This window comes from Gossypium hirsutum, chromosome A07 (genome assembly GCF_007990345.1).
Source record: "Gossypium hirsutum isolate 1008001.06 chromosome A07, Gossypium_hirsutum_v2.1, whole genome shotgun sequence".
NCBI lineage: Eukaryota > Viridiplantae > Streptophyta > Magnoliopsida > Malvales > Malvaceae > Gossypium > Gossypium hirsutum.
The window spans coordinates 86,547,463-86,563,857 of record NC_053430.1 but is presented as its reverse complement, the minus strand read 5'-3'; the positions used below and the strand labels follow the sequence as shown (position 1 = coordinate 86,563,857).

The window sequence follows — 16,395 nt, the reverse complement described above, 5'->3', positions numbered from 1 at the left end:
TGCTGGATTAGGATGAAACCTAATAGTGGGATCCATAGATCGAGTTAATGCAACCCTAGGGTGTTAATTAGAGAAAGGTCTCAATTGTTCAATCTAGGGATTAGACGTTATTAATCTTGAATAGGGATAATAACATAACTTAGGGATCTCTACAGAACAAGTTAAATGAATAAATCGTCCGATTCGGAGCCAAAATAACAAGTACAGTCTAGGTGGATTTTTCCTTAGATATTGTCTTAATTCAATCGATTTTCCCAAAAGCAATTCCCCAATTTCATTCTCTGTGAGTTCTTAGTTTAGATAATTAGTTAATTAAAACAAAACCTCTTTATTTTTAGGTTAGATAATAAAAAGACAGTCATTACTAGTACTTTTAGTTCCTTTGGGTTCGACAATCCGGTCTTGCTAAAACTATACTACTGTTCGATAGGTACATTGCCTACATCACGATAATAGTTAGTTTCAAGAACGATTAATTATAATTATTTAAAACCTATCACGAAATCACGCGATCAAGTTTTTGGCGCCGTTGCCAGGGAACTAAGATATTAGGAACGCTCAATTTTTATTACTTTAGCCATTTATTTTTCTTGCAATTTAATTTAATTTTATTATTACTTATTAATTTATTTTTCCTTCTCTTGGCAGGTTTTTATAGTTTATGACTAGAAGAAACCCGTCAGGACCACTACTTTTTGACGAAGAAATCGATTGCACAGTTCGTAAAAACCAAAGAGAAATAAGGTGAAGCTTAAGATACACAGAGAACGAGCAAGGGGATGATACTCAACCCCCAACCGAAGAGATGGCTGAGAACCAAGACAATCAGCTACCTCCTATAATTGCGGTTAATCAAAATCCTACTCCAGGCACTATGTATGATTATGCTAAACCTTCTTTAACAGGAACTGAATCGAGCATAGTTAGACCTGCTATAGTTGCAAATACCTTTGAACTGAAACCTAACACTATTCAAATGATACAGCAACTTGTTGAGTTTGATGGTTTGCAGGATGAGGATCCCAACGCTCATTTAGCCAACTTCTTAGAACTATGCGATACATTTAAAATCAATGGCATTTCTGATGATGCCATATGTCTTCGGTTGTTTCCCTTTTCATTAAGGAACAAAGCTAAACAGTGGTTGAACTCGTTACCACGAGGGTCAATTACTACTTGGGAACAAATGATCGAAAAATTTTTACTAAAATATTTTCTGCCGGCTAAAACGGCTAAATTACGTAACGATATCTCTTCTTTTGTGCAGATGGATTTAGAAACACTCTACGATGCATGGGAGAGATACAAGGACTTACTGAGAAGGTGCCTTCACGATGGGTTACCACTTTGGCTCCAAGTTCAAAATTCCATAATGGTCTGAATCCTTCGACTCGGCAAATGGTTGACGCAGCTACTGGCGGAACCATCAACAATAAAACACCTGAAGATGCTTATGAGTTCATAGAAGAGATGTTACTGAATAACTATTAGTGGCAAGTCATGAGGACAAAGCCAACGAAAATAGTCAGCGTTTATAACGTTGATTCGGTCACCATGCTCTCTAATCAGGTAGAACTCTTGAATAAGAAAAATGATGGTTTTCTTAGTTCTTCACAGGTTCAACCAGTGATGCAGTGCGAAGCAAGTGGAGGTGGAACAAGCCATTCAGAATACCAACCTTACGGCCACAACATGGATAACGAGCAATTAAATTACATGGGTAATAATCCTCGACCTCAAACCAGTCCATCTAGTAACACTTACAATGCAGGTTGGAGGAATCATCCCAATTTCTCGTGGGGCGGTCAAAGAAATCAAAGACCACAACATCCTCCGGGTTTTCAGCAACCACCCTACCAACAGGAAAATAAGCCGAACCTTGAAGTGATGCTCTCAAAGTTTTTATCGGTGTCAGAAACCCTTTTTCAGAACACCGAGACAGTACTTAAAAATCAATAAGTGTCGATCCAAGGGCTCAAAACTCAGATAGGTCAGCTTTCCAAACTAATCTCCGAACGACCACGAGGTAGTTTGCCAAGTAATACTAAACCCAACCCAAGGGAACAGCTCAACACGATTAATGTTCAAGATGAAGAAGGATTTGTGGAGCCTGAACCAAAACCGAGGCAAGAAACTGTGGTAAGCAAAGGTCAAGGTGAGGTAGATCAAAATACAAACAAATCAGTGAATGTCGAATATAAACCTCGTGTGCCATACCCCAACGCAACAAGGAAAGACCGGTCAGATGAAAAATTTGGTAGATTCCTTAAACTCTTAAAAAAATTACATATTAACTTACAGTTTATTGAGGCCCTATCGTAGATGCCAAACGCAATGAAATTTTTAAAAGAGCTTTTAGCAAATAAGCAGAATTTGGGCGAAGTGTCGCATGTGGAGCTAAACGCAGTGTGCTTAGCTATTCTGAAAAATAAGCTACCGAACAAACTAAAAGAGCCAGGGAGTTTTACGATTCCTTGCTTAATTGGTAGCTTAGATGTTAATAATGCATTAGCTAATTTAGGGGCTAGTATCAACGTCATGCTTTATAAAATGTTTAAGCAACTAGGTCTCGGGAAACCCAAACAGACTAGGATGAGCATTCAATTAGCAGATAAAACTATAAGATTCCCTAGGGGTATTATTGAAGATGCGCTAATTAAAATCGATAAATTCATATTTCCCGTTGACTTCATTGTTCTAGACATAGAGGAGGATAGCAACACTCCTTTAATTCTAGGAATGCCCATTTTAGAAACTGCTAAAATGGTTATTGATGTTGGCACAGGTGAACTCACACTCCGTGTGGGAGATGAAACAATCACCCTTCAAGTTCTCAATTCTGGCAACCCATCGGGAATTGAAGGTGATCGTTTAACCCATTGTCCTAAAACTGAGAGTATGGTACAACCTACTTTATAGGAAATGAGTTTGAAGGAAGCGCACGAGTCATTCTCAAGAAATAGTAAAGGACCTGTTCATGAAGATCGAAGATTACAAATCAAGGAGCTAGATGAATGGCGGACGCATAAACCAAGAACACCCAAAAAACTGAATCTACGACAGAACGAGCTCAATACCTTTCCAAATCAACTTAAGGTTGGAGATAGAGTCTTATTCGCTGCCGCAGATCCCCACATTGTCGCTACCGCACCAAATGAAGAAATCCCTCTTACAGTACTCAACATTTTCCCATTCGGTACGGTCGAGGTGAGTCATCCCAAGTTCAACACTTTTAAGGTAAACAACACACGTTTAAAACCTTATTTTGATGAGATTGATAGTAAGAATAAGGAGTGTAAACTCCTCAAACCACCATGACCATTCAATGGAGAGGTAAGTCGAGCATAAACTATAAATAAGTAGTTCTCGGGAGGTAACCCGAGCACTAACTGTATTAAATTATTTAAAATTTAGTATTCGACATCTAACTTACTAATATAACACTTGAATATAGGTTTTCCACAGAGACACGGCCAAGCACAAGGGCGTGCTTATGGCCGTGTGAAAACAGGGAAACGGTTCCCCCAAACACGGGCTATGATAAAATGCCACGGCCCAGAACGAGCTCAATACCTTTCCAAATCAACTTAAGGTTGGAGATAGAGTCTTATTCGATGCCGCAGATCCCCACATTGTCGCTACCACACCAAATGAAGAAATCCCTCTTACGGTACTCAACATTTTCCCATTCGATACGGTCGACGTGAGTCATCCCAAGTTCGGCACTTTTAAGGTAAACAACACACGTTTAAAACCTTATTTTGATGAGATTGATAGCAAGAATAAGGAGTATAAACTCCTCAAACCACCATGATCATTCAAGGAAGAGGTAAGTCGAGCATAGACTATAAATAAGCGGTTCTCGGGAGGTAACCTGAGCACTAACTGTATTAAATTCTTTAAAATTTAGTATTTGACATCTAACTTACTAACAGAACACTTGAATATAGGTTTTCCATAGAGACATGGCCAAGCACAAGGGCGTGCTTATGGCCTTGTGAAAACAAGGCAACGGTTCCCCCAAACACGGGCTATGATAAAATGCCACGGCCGTGCGACATGGCCATGGTCGAGCCTGCCAAAACAACACGGGCGTACGACACGCCCGTGGCTAGCACCCGTGATCGAACCTGTTAGATTGACATGGACGTGGGTCTTTAGACACTGGCGTGGGAGAAGCGAACAATGCCAGACACGGCTGTGCGACACGACCGTGTGCACCCACACGCCCAAGGAACACGGGTGTGTATTAAATGTCAGACGCGCCCAATTTCAAAATTCACGAATCACACAGGCTGAAATTGGGGAACACAGGCGTGTTCCCTAGCCGTGTGCCCCAAGATCTATAAATACCCTGCACTATTCACTTTCTTCCCCATTCAAAAACCCTAAACCTAGCCGCTGTAAGTCCATACGCCCTCCTTGCCATGCACGTGCGCCGCTTCCCACTCCATTTTTGATGCTCAATCTCTCTCCCCTAGCGTTTGTTTACTCCTTTCACTTTTATTTTACTTATTTCTAATGCTTAGTATCAACATAATCTTCATATCGTTTGAACTATTTTTCATTTTGCTCATTATTCTATCATTTAATTTGCATTCTTAGGTTAGTCATGACATTACTATGCTTATTCTCATGCTATTACCATGCCAATGTCTATCATTTAATTTACATTCCTAAGATTAGTTATCATACATTCCGTGTTAAATCGAGATTAGGAAAGTACCCATTACATTTCTATTCTCATTCTCATTGTTATTATGGTTGAGTTTGCTTTATATCAGTAGTCTTGGTCGAAATAAGTTAGTTCAAATTCATGACTTTTTACTTCTTTGAATTAATTTACTTATTATCATTATTCGTTTATCTATTATTATTATTCTTTATATTACAAGCTTTTAATGTTGTCTTCACGAGGAAAGAAGGCCGCTGTCCCTGCTTTGAAGAAGAGGAAGGGAGCGTCATCCTCCGTGGGTCCAACCACGAAAATTAGTCACCCTCTCCTTCAGTTTCCCCGAGGGCCCCAAGAAGAACTTTTCCAAATCCTTCGGGCCTGACCTTTAATTACGGGCCGCTGCATCGACTGGGCTACCGTAGAACAAGTTCAGTTGGCTGATATGATTCGGGCCCTCTTAACCACCGACCCTTGGGAGCTGTTCTTTGGGATCATCGAACCAACATACCTCGAGCTCACGATGGAACTATGCTCAACGTTTCATCTTCAGACTGTAATGACAAACTACGATGATCCCTGCACGGTCTAGTTTCGCCTAGGCGGGTTAGTCCACCAGCTCAGCATCCTAGAGTTTGGTGCTACACTGGGTTTATATACGGAGAAATTCATGGAGGAGAATGACTTAGATACTCTCAACCGCCATATCCATCGTTCTCATTCACGGTGCTGGAATGTACTAGTACCAGGTGGGGCCACCTACAATCCCAGCCGCTCCAAGACATCAGCTCTCCCTCCCTTCCTGAGGTACTTACACGCCATTTTGGCTCACACGATTACAGGGAGGTGAGAGAGCACTGGCGTCATTAACACTCACGATGCCTACTTTTTATGGTGTATGTCACACGGTCACGTCATCGACCTTGCCTATTTCATCGCCCTCGCGATTCAACACCAGACGGAGCGGCATAGGAAGGGGGTCATCTCCATTGGCCCCTATGTTACTCGGTTGGCTTGACACTTCGGGCTCCTCAACTCCGCGGCCCAAGAATCATCCCTTACCCTCATCGGCCCGATGTCTCCACAAGGCATCTCAAGCATGCTTAGCATGAGGATGATCGAGAGACACCGAGGAACCTACCCTCCCTAATACCGTCTCGCCCAATCTACCAAGGAGGAGGCCTACAAGGATATTCCTGATGATGTCTCCCCACAACACGAGGACCCACTGACTCAGCCACCACCACCCTCTCGTCTAGTTCATGCGGCGGCTTTATATGCTGACATCTCTGAGTGCCTCACTCGATTCCAGTCGCAGTGTTTTCAACAATTTGACAACATTGATGTTACTCTATAGCAGATTTGTCAGCACCTCCACATCTCATTGCCAGTCCCACCTCGCGAACCATCCAGCGATGAAGATGTTTAAAAACATTTATTTATTATTTTATGTTTTTATTTTTTATTAAAACTATTTTTATTTTTATTTTTATTTTTATTTTTATTTTTAGTAGATTTTAGAATTTTATTTTTAATTATCAATTTTAGTTATCTCTTTATGAGTAATTAATTTTCCTTATATCTCCTAAAAAGTTCCTTATTTTATCACAGTTATATAGAGCTCTTAAGCTCATCTTGGCATAGGAACTAAAAACTTCACCGGGAAAGGTTCTCCATGACTGCCATGTCCTGATCGACCACGACCATAGCTACCACTAGATATAATATTCTTTTGGCACAGGACTTATGGACTAATGAACCTCTACGACAGCCAGAGTATCCTCCTCCACTCTTGAACCAATTACTCTCCAAAACTCCAGTTCGAGGAATTCATCATACAGGAAGTTTCACTTCTCCCCCTATCTTATTTTTATACTCTAGTATCTACCTTTGTACATTGAGGGCAATGTACATCTTAGGTGTGGAGGGGATATTTATTTCATTATCAGAAAAATCCCTGAATAACTGCCTTGTTCTCTAAAAAAGCTCTCATATCATATTTAGGATAAATTTTGATTTATTTATGATTTTTGTTGATATATATTGAATTAAAACATAGGAATTTTTGCACTGATTGTTTAAACCTCCAGACATTAGAGAATCAAGCAGGATAAGTTGATTTTTAAGAATTTAAAATCTTAGGTTATTTACCTAAAGTTTAGGTATTACTTTGAGTTAGAATTCACAAGTTTTAAACATTAAAAAGCCATAATTTTTGTGAGATTTTTGAGACTTTTGAGACTTTTGAGCATCTATTAATTCTTTCATGCTCACCTTTATTATTGCTTTGAGTGCGTCAGTATTGAACTGTTATTCTAGAACTTGCTTGATTATGCATGTCGAGACCACACCATTTGATTTGATATGTCAAAATGATTAAGGCACTTAGGATTAACCCACTCATGCCATGAAAAGCCTACCTCCATGATTAACCCCTAGTAAACCCCCTTGAGCATAACAAAGCCATTCCTTGAATTACCCATAATATTAACCCTTAACCCATTATTGTTGAAATCCCTTAAATTAATCCCTATTTTTTTGTCGAGATTTGAGTTGAATAAATTGATTATCTATGTTTTGTTCTTAATAGTTAGTCTATGTTAGTTAACTTGTTCTTCAAAAAAAAACTATATATACATATTAGTAATTCCATATTCGAGAAGAAACTCTGTTGTACGCAAGTGATGATTAACTCCTTTTCTAGTTAGGCAATTTTTCAAGTCAATCTTGATTCTAACCCTTTCTTTCAGCTTGCGACCACACCCCCTAACCAACCCTCATTACAACCCTCTAAAGACCTTCTGATTGATGTATCATCTTAAATTACAGTGATGGAGATTTGATTTTCATACAAGCCTATGGTAATGACTTTTCATTATTGGCTATTGAGTGTTTCATTTATTGTCCTTAAACACCTCGAGTGATTTGAGTGAATCTTTAGTGAGCATGTGAAACTCTGTGATATTCTGAATCGAAGATAATTACTTAGATGAGGGGAGACACCTAAGTTTTTGGAATAAATGCTCAACTTCGAATGTTTGAAACTTTTATGTTCTTTTCGTTGAATTCTCAATGTATGATTACCTACGGATTAATTTGAGATATTATCGATAGAAATTATAAGTTGAGAAGAATTTATTTTGATTGTGAGTTGAGAATTTTGCTTGAGGACAAGTAAATGCTTAAGTGTGGGGGTATTTGATAAACCGTAATTTATACATATTTTTACCCCTGGCTTAACGCATTTTATGGATGATTTCCTATTAGAATTGGTGAATTCGATGCTCCTAATGCTTTAATTTCATGTTTTATACTCAGGAGAGCATAAGGGAGCAAAAGGGATGAGTAATGGGCCAAAAACTGAGAAAATGGGCCAAAATACGAAATCAACACGGCCTGGACCTCCTCACATGGGCAAACCACATGGTCGTGTCAATTTGGCAGTTTCAAAGCACGATTCACACAGGCGTGTCACACGGGTGTGCCCCTGCCGAGCCCAAATAGAGTCCAATTCAGAAAAGGCTAATTTTGAGGGTTCTTAGGCATTCCAAAGCCTATAAATACACCCTAGAGGAGGAGGAAAAGGGATACGAAGAAGAGGGAGTAAGGAATTACTCCAAAGAAGCCGATTGATCCATCTCAGAAGCCGGATTCATCATCAAGACTGAAATCCCGCCTCAATTCCCCCTTCAGGAGTTTTGGGTTTTCTTTATGTTTTGTATTCTTTATTATTCTGAGATGTTTTCTTATTTAGTTATGAACTAAAACCCCTAAATACCTAAGAGGAATGAAACCTAAGACGAATCTTGTTATTATTTTCTGAATTGTATGTTAAATATTTAACTTGTTCTTAATTATGTGTTCTTAATTCTTGTGTTGATATCCTAGGATACTGATTCAAGATAAGCTCTTACTTAGAGGAGGAATAGACCCTGTTTAAGAGTACATTTGTCATAATTAAGCGGAGTTGATTGCGCGCCTAGACATAGGGTGACAAGATATTGCCAAATTAGGGTGAAACCTAATAGGGGGATCCATAGATCGAGTTAATGCAACCCTAGGGTGTTAATTAGAGAAAGGTCTCAACTATTCAATCTAGGGATTAGACGTTATTAGTCTTGAATAGGGATAATAACATAACTTAGGGATCTCTACGGAACAAGTTAAATGAATAAATCGTCCGATTCAGAGCCAGAATAATAAGTACAGTCTAGGTGGATTTATCCTTAGGTATTGTCTTAATTCAATCGATTTTCCCAAAAATCAATTCCCCAATTTCATTCTCTATGAGTTCTTTGTTTAGATAATTAGTTAATTAAAACAAAACCTCTTTATTTTTAGGTTAGATAATAAAAAGACAGTCATTACTAGTACTTTTAGTTCCTTTGGGTTCGACAATCCGATCTTGCTAAAACTATACTACTGTTCGATAGGTACACTTGCCTACATTGCGATAATAGTTAGTTTCAAGAATGATTAATTATAAATATTTAAAACCTATCACAAAACCACGCGATCACATATATAAGCTCATTATGCCATGTACACATTCTATTTCATGTTTTTTTATATCACAAATATTTACATAAACATTTCACGAATTCTTATTTGTACTTTTCCGAGTTTTAACTCCTCATAACTGCACTTTATTAGAATACTTTAGTATCACTATCTACGTGCTCGGTATAGCTTGATTGGAGAGTACCTTTATCTAAACAAGATAGTTCTTATTCGCGACAGGAGACATCACACTATTACCAATTTGTGGCATGTATAGCTAGGCTCTTACACATGCTAGGTTAGTTCGAGAATCGACTAAACCATAGCTCTGATATCACTAAATGTAACACCCCTTACTCGTCTCCTACGCCGAAACAGGGTACAAAGCAATTACCAGACTTAATCATTCACAAACATGTAAAAACCGAACCATAAAATTTCATTCATATCAAAACTTTTCATACACATGCATAATGTCCCGTACACGGGCCTACGAAGCCCTAAACATGCATTGAAAATAGTTAGGGACTAAACCGAAAACTTTAGAAAGTTTTGGGAAAACTTAGAAAAATTTTCCATGACACAAGGTCATACGCCCGTCTGGGCACAGGGACACGCCCATGTGCATTCGACACGCCCATGTCCTCAGGCCGTGTAACTCTGTGACAATGACGTCAGCGAATAATTTGGACCACACGGCCAAGCCACATGCTTGTGTGCTAAGGCCGTGTCCCCAACACGGTTGAGACATACGACCGTGTCTCAGCTCGTGTGGCCAACACTTAGTCAATTTTCGAAGCCTTTAAGTTACCCTTAATCCTTCACATTTTTATTTCCATATTACACATTTAATTCATGGCCTTGAGCATTTAGATTGGTCATAAAACATTCATTATACACATATTTCATAACACCAACCATATATGGCCAACAAGTATAATCACATCACAAGCATTAGAACATAGCATAGATAGATAGGTTCACAACCATAATCAATATGAGCCACCCTTCATGGCCATATACAAATAACTCAATATAGGCCAATACATTTGGCTAGTCATGTTAACACATATCAAAAAAACAAAGTCCCTATACATGCCACTCACTTGAAGGTTCTTAATATATATATATCAATATTCAATGGTGATGGCTTGATAGTGTGGTGCTGCCTTCGACGATCTCCAAACCCGAGCTAACCTGTCAACACTAAAGAAAAGGAAAGGAAGGGAGTAAACTTTATAGCTTAGTAATTACATATGAAATTAATAAGCAATTTATCAACTTGCTTATCAAGGTAATACAACCATATTTACACTTTTACTCATGTTTAGGCCAAGCTGTTTTCTCAAGTCACAGTCATTAAATTATTTATATCTTGAGCTATGAACTCCAAATTAAGATTCGCTAATTTTCCCTGAAACTAGACTCGCATATCTTCTTACCATAAAATTTTCAGAATTTTTTGTCTAGTCAATAAGTTCAATTTATTCTTTAAATTCACCCCTGTTTCGTTGTCTGATAGTTCCAACCCCTCTTCACTAAAAATTAATTATCTCCTCATACGGGATTCAGATGATGTTCCCTTTTGTTTCTTTTGAAAATATACTCATTAAGGATTCTAAGCATATAAATTATAACCTATAATTATTTTTTTATAATTTTTAATGATTTTCCCGAATCAAAACAGGGGATTTTGAAATCATTTTGACTTTGTCACACAACAATTCAAATATCTCATAATATGAACTTTGCTTACACCGTTTCTTCTATATGAAACTAGACATAATAATATTTAATTTCATGTTTTATTCAGCCTCTAATTCATTTCCACATTTTTTGGTGGATTTTCAAAGTCAGACTGTTGCTGCTATCCAAAACTGTTTCAATGCTAATTTTTACCCTTTATAATTATCTTTAAATAGGCTTTTATGCCAATCAGTTTCTCTTTTCATATTCATTAGGCCACAAGGTGAAGGGATAAGCATATCATGTCCCAATTTAATTCGACCTAAAAGCCTCATTCATAATCATCCATCAAATTTACCACATAATTACACACCATAGGTATCGGCCTAATATTTACAAGGTCGTCACAAAGTCATTCTCATGGGTATGACTTACTCATTTACATTCTTACCAAAAGTCCAATATGCATCGAGCTCATCACTCATGAATTTTTAGTACATACCTATACCCTTTCAACATGATAAAAAACATAGCTTACTCATTTTCATAGCTAGAACTTACTCGTATCATTTCTACTATCAAGGCAACATAATTAGACTCATATCTCATAAGTTCGAATAAGAACTTGCACCACTCACAACATGATTATATCATTCCATATCATTATCATAAGCCTTAAAATAACCCGTGAATCCTTTTGGAATACTAATGGATATCCGATAAGTCACACACAAGAAGGTGAATTGCTAATGCCATGTCCCAAACATTGCTTACACTGGCTCTCATGTTGTGGCCAATGCCATGTCCCAGACATGGTCTTACACTAGCACACATATCACTACCGATGCCATGTCCAACATGGTTTTACACTGGCCCACAATCACCCTGATGCCATGTCCAACATGGTCTTACACTGGGTCACAATCAATGTCGATGCCATGTCCAACATGGTTTTACACTGGCTCACATGTCACCCAAATGTCATGGTATGGATATCCAATCAATTCCTAGGTTAAACCGGGAATTTACCATATTAATTTTCATCATACATTATTCAACCATATTATGCAAAAATCATTTCATTCAACACATAATAATGATAAGGTTACTTACTTACGTACAACTTACTCGCTTCAATGGAATATTATATTCCATCAAATTTCCAATGTATTCAACCATCACATAAATGTTATTAACATTTGGCATCACTTTCTCATACTCAATATCATCATCATAGTAAGATAGATTTCAAGTCTATTAACAATAACATGGATAACACGCTTATTTAGTCACACGAACTTACCTCAAATGCAAAAACGGCTAATTATTCCCTTTTTGTCCTAAACCATGTACTTTCTCGATTTAAGCCCGAATCTCGATTTTCCTTCATCTAAAATAATAAAATTTACTCATTTAATCATTACATTAAATTAAGAATTCCAAAATTCATACTTTGACAAAATGACTATTTTGCCCCTAAATTTTCATAAAAATTACAATTTTGCCCTTACGCTCGTAAAACGATTTTTATCAAATTTTCTCATCAGCCAAGCCTAGCCCAACCTGTATTAATCTTTTAGAAACTCATAATTCCAATTATTTCACACAATTCTCATCCACTTTTAAAGCTTTACAAAATGGTCCATATTAGGTGTTTTCATGAAAATCCTTTCACAAAATTTGTTTATTTAACAACCAAGATTCATTTTATTCCATAAAAATTCAAAAAAAAATGAATACACTCATGGAAAAACCCTAGACTTTCAACCATTTTGCAAAATAGTCCCCTCATTAGCTAGATTATGCTATAAAGGTCCCAAAAGTACAAAAATTATCAAGAAAGGCCATCAAAATCACTTACTTGTAAGGGATATAAGTTGCTGATATTTTGAAGCTCCAAAACCCTTATTTTTGCTGGTATTTTTGGTGGAAAAGAAGGAAGGAAAAAGATGAAGTCCTTTGTTTTATTTTAATCTTATTTCTAGTCAAAATAGGTCACCAGCTTCACCTAATTTTGACTTTTCTATTTCCTTTATCTCTATGGCTGGCCAAGCCTTTCTTAAAGGTCTATCTACTCTTTAAATACCCCCAATTATGGTTCTCTAGCTATTTAGCACACTTAGCTAGCAAAACAAAACTTTTTCCCTTTATACGATTTAGTCCTTTTTCTCAATTAAACTCACAAACACTAAAATTAGTTCACCAAAATTTTTATGTATCCATATAATCATGCTATAACGCCAAAATAATATTAAAAATAATTTCTCTGGCCTCAGAATAGTGGTTCTGAAACCACTATTTCGAATAGGCCCAAAATCGAGCTGTTACATACATGGCAAACCATTACATGGCAGACTCTCCTACAAACAGTTCAACAATAGACTGTCCTGCGGACTCCTATACTGCGAAATGTCCTACGAACTCCGATATTGTGGAATGTCCTGTGGACTCCTCTACTACTGAATGTTAAACTAAAATGCATTTAATCTTATGCCTTGTTCAAAATAACATCTATGTGGATACAACAGCATTACATGTATACATATCTAGAAATGGACTTGTGTCCCATTCATTTACAAATGTCAAAAGACAAACATAAATAACTTCAAACTTGACAAGTTTGCATAATCATATCTGTAACACCCTATAACCGATCCGGATACCGAATGTTACAAAACTTAAACACTAAGTAAAAATTTTACAACAAGCGTAAAGCCATTCTAAAACATACTTCTCATTCTTTTATTTACTATTCTTAAAACAAAAGATTAATAAAAGAGAATGTTTAATAATTACATCAGATTTTTGGAAACAACATATGACATTTCAACTTAAAATTTTGTTAAAGGAAAACTTCTTCATGGCATAGAGTACTAAGCGCCATGTTCCTATGGTGTCCTCTGTATGCATAATATCACAACTCGAACTGCCAACTTGACGCAATCTTGGCTTGGTCCCTCCTGACGTGCCTACTCTTTAATCAAAACCTACATCCCAAAGAGTCACTTTTAAGTTCAAACAAACTTAGTGAATTTTAATCAGGTTACCTTTGAACATTTATTATTGAATTCCTTAACTTGAAGATTCTAGTTTTCCTTTCAGTCTTTGGTGGATACTTTTCTAATATCGGCGCTTACATATATGCCAATTCACTCATTAGGCAAATTACAGATTTCACCACTCAATACGGATCTCATTTCCTCTTCAAAAAATGGATGCATTACTCAGAAAGATATTCATTCAGAATCTACCTTCAATTGATTCTTACACAAATAGATGTCGTACACTTTACCCTGGATGGTGTACTCATAGATATTTTTCTTGGCGGATACTTACACTAACTAATCTTTTAAGATAAACTTCATATGAATCCTACCTTTGGTAGATTCTTATTCTAAATTTGGAAATTATTAAGAAACAGGTCAGATCATATCTTAAATCAACCCAGACCACAACTTATTCTGATGGATGAACATTCTAAGTTATCCCAGGAAATCAAAGACAATCATGTTACATATCATGAGAACGTCAAAGTTTGGTGGACAACTTAGACTCCCGATAACCTCTATATATAGCATGAAATATTTAGATTTGATGGATACCATAGAATTTAGATAACTTCCTTACATAGCATAGACAAACTCAGATCCAGTTAACACTTAGACCACCTATAATTAAAATACGCCAAGTTCTTTATACTGACGAGCTACTATGGCAGATTCACTCTTTAGAAACACTATTGAGAAATCTTTCAAGAAATACCCCTAGGGCAAATTCAAATTTCACCACAAGGCTATCCAAACAAGGATATTTTCAAACTTACCCAGATCACTGCCATAAAGTCAACTAACAGAAAAGTCTCAAAGCGTATCCAGATCTCGCGACAAATCTAGTTAACAAGATTTCACCTCAAGGGTGTTATAGAATACACCAAAAAGGCATCACAGAATTGATCTTATCGTATTGATTTTTCGAAAAGTGCCACGGCCATGGTCTTTCCACATGTCTACCATACTGGCCTCTTCTCGTGTTTATTGTCTCGACAGATCTTATCTTTCTGGTTCCAGTGGACTACATTCTTGCCATAATGGCCTTCATGTTTACTATTCTGATGGACTTCACTAAAACCACCATGAGGTCCATTATCATATCACATATTTTCCCGACACTCCGCCAAACCCCTGATCTCCAACAACTTAGTCGTGCATTCTCATTTAACACAGAACACACTTACATAAATTTCATTTATACTCCTAACAGATTCATGCTCTCAAATACCTAATTTCACATAAACACATACCACACATCATCTTATTTATGTTGCACATTATATACCTTATTTGTAAACATGGAGACACTTTATGATACTTCACACACACATATACTTATCAGTTATCTGAGAAGATGTCAAAATAAGAATAACCATTGTAAATAAACATGTATAAGGTAGGTTAAAGACTCGCATAAACCTCAAATTTACTTAAGCTTAGAGTTCCTGTTCTGATAGTCCTACCCGAACCAGCAGCACCAACTGCTTAAAAGATCATGGAACTTCCATTAAAACTCCATTTATAAACAATTTACCAATATATCAATTTCATGTGACCCTATTACAGGGCCTTTCACTCATACTCTACTGTTCTTGTACCTTATAACATCCTTATTCTTCATAAATCTCAACATAAAAAGTTATAGAACTTACCAGGAGATTGAAACATCATTGATAAAACCAAAAATCTTAGCTTTCAGTCCTAAAGAATAAGAAGTTTAGGATGAAGAACCAGAACGTAGAGCAGAAGGAAAAAATGACCATCTAAAATGTTCCCTTCCTATTATATTTATTTAGTTTCCCCTTCGGTAGGTCTTGACAAGTGTCAAATACATACTAAAATTGTCCTTTAAATGCCTACCAAAACCGGGAAAAATATAAAAAGGAAATCTGGATGCAGATATTGTTTGACAAGTCAAGTCCATTCAGTTATCTCTTAACCAATCTCATTGGAGGACCAACTTGCACAGTGTTCGAGCAAACTGAGTGTACCATACCCATAGCGATAACTAGCATGTGGCGTGGTCTTAAAGACACTTTAGTCTTATACAGCTTTCTCATATACTTAGTAGGCACTTCCAACTCAGCCAAAACTCTAAGGTGTACTCTCTATTTGCCGTACTCTTTATTCAATTGAAGAATACCCTAAGATGAAATCCTTAAATACTTCTATGGGCAGATACTTTATGCACCAAACTAGTTTTCCAGAAGTCTGTAAAATGGCGAACTATGCTACCATAGTGCGCCAAAATAAGAAACATGCATGCCTACTAGCCCTTTTCATGGATCCGCCGATGTTGGAGTGTGACAATATCCACATATATTCATACCACGACCCAATCTAAATAATTAAAGTCTACCAAATCTCTAGGCAGATAGTGTGAGCTTCTTGCGGATCCAATCGATACAACCTGAACGTATAAAATTTATAGGAAATGAAACAATGTCGGACTTAGTACTAAGAAAACTTAGTAAGCTCATACAAGAT

General features: G+C 37.0%; 1 non-coding gene across 1 annotated transcript; it reads right to left on the bottom strand.

Moving 5' to 3' along the window:
- Positions 1 to 1,234: 1,234 nt before the first annotated feature.
- On the bottom strand, positions 1,235 to 1,341 carry LOC121203868 (small nucleolar RNA R71). Its single transcript, XR_005898802.1, has one exon. It is a non-coding gene; the product is annotated as a small nucleolar RNA R71 (small nucleolar RNA).
- Positions 1,342 to 16,395: the final 15,054 nt, after the last annotated feature.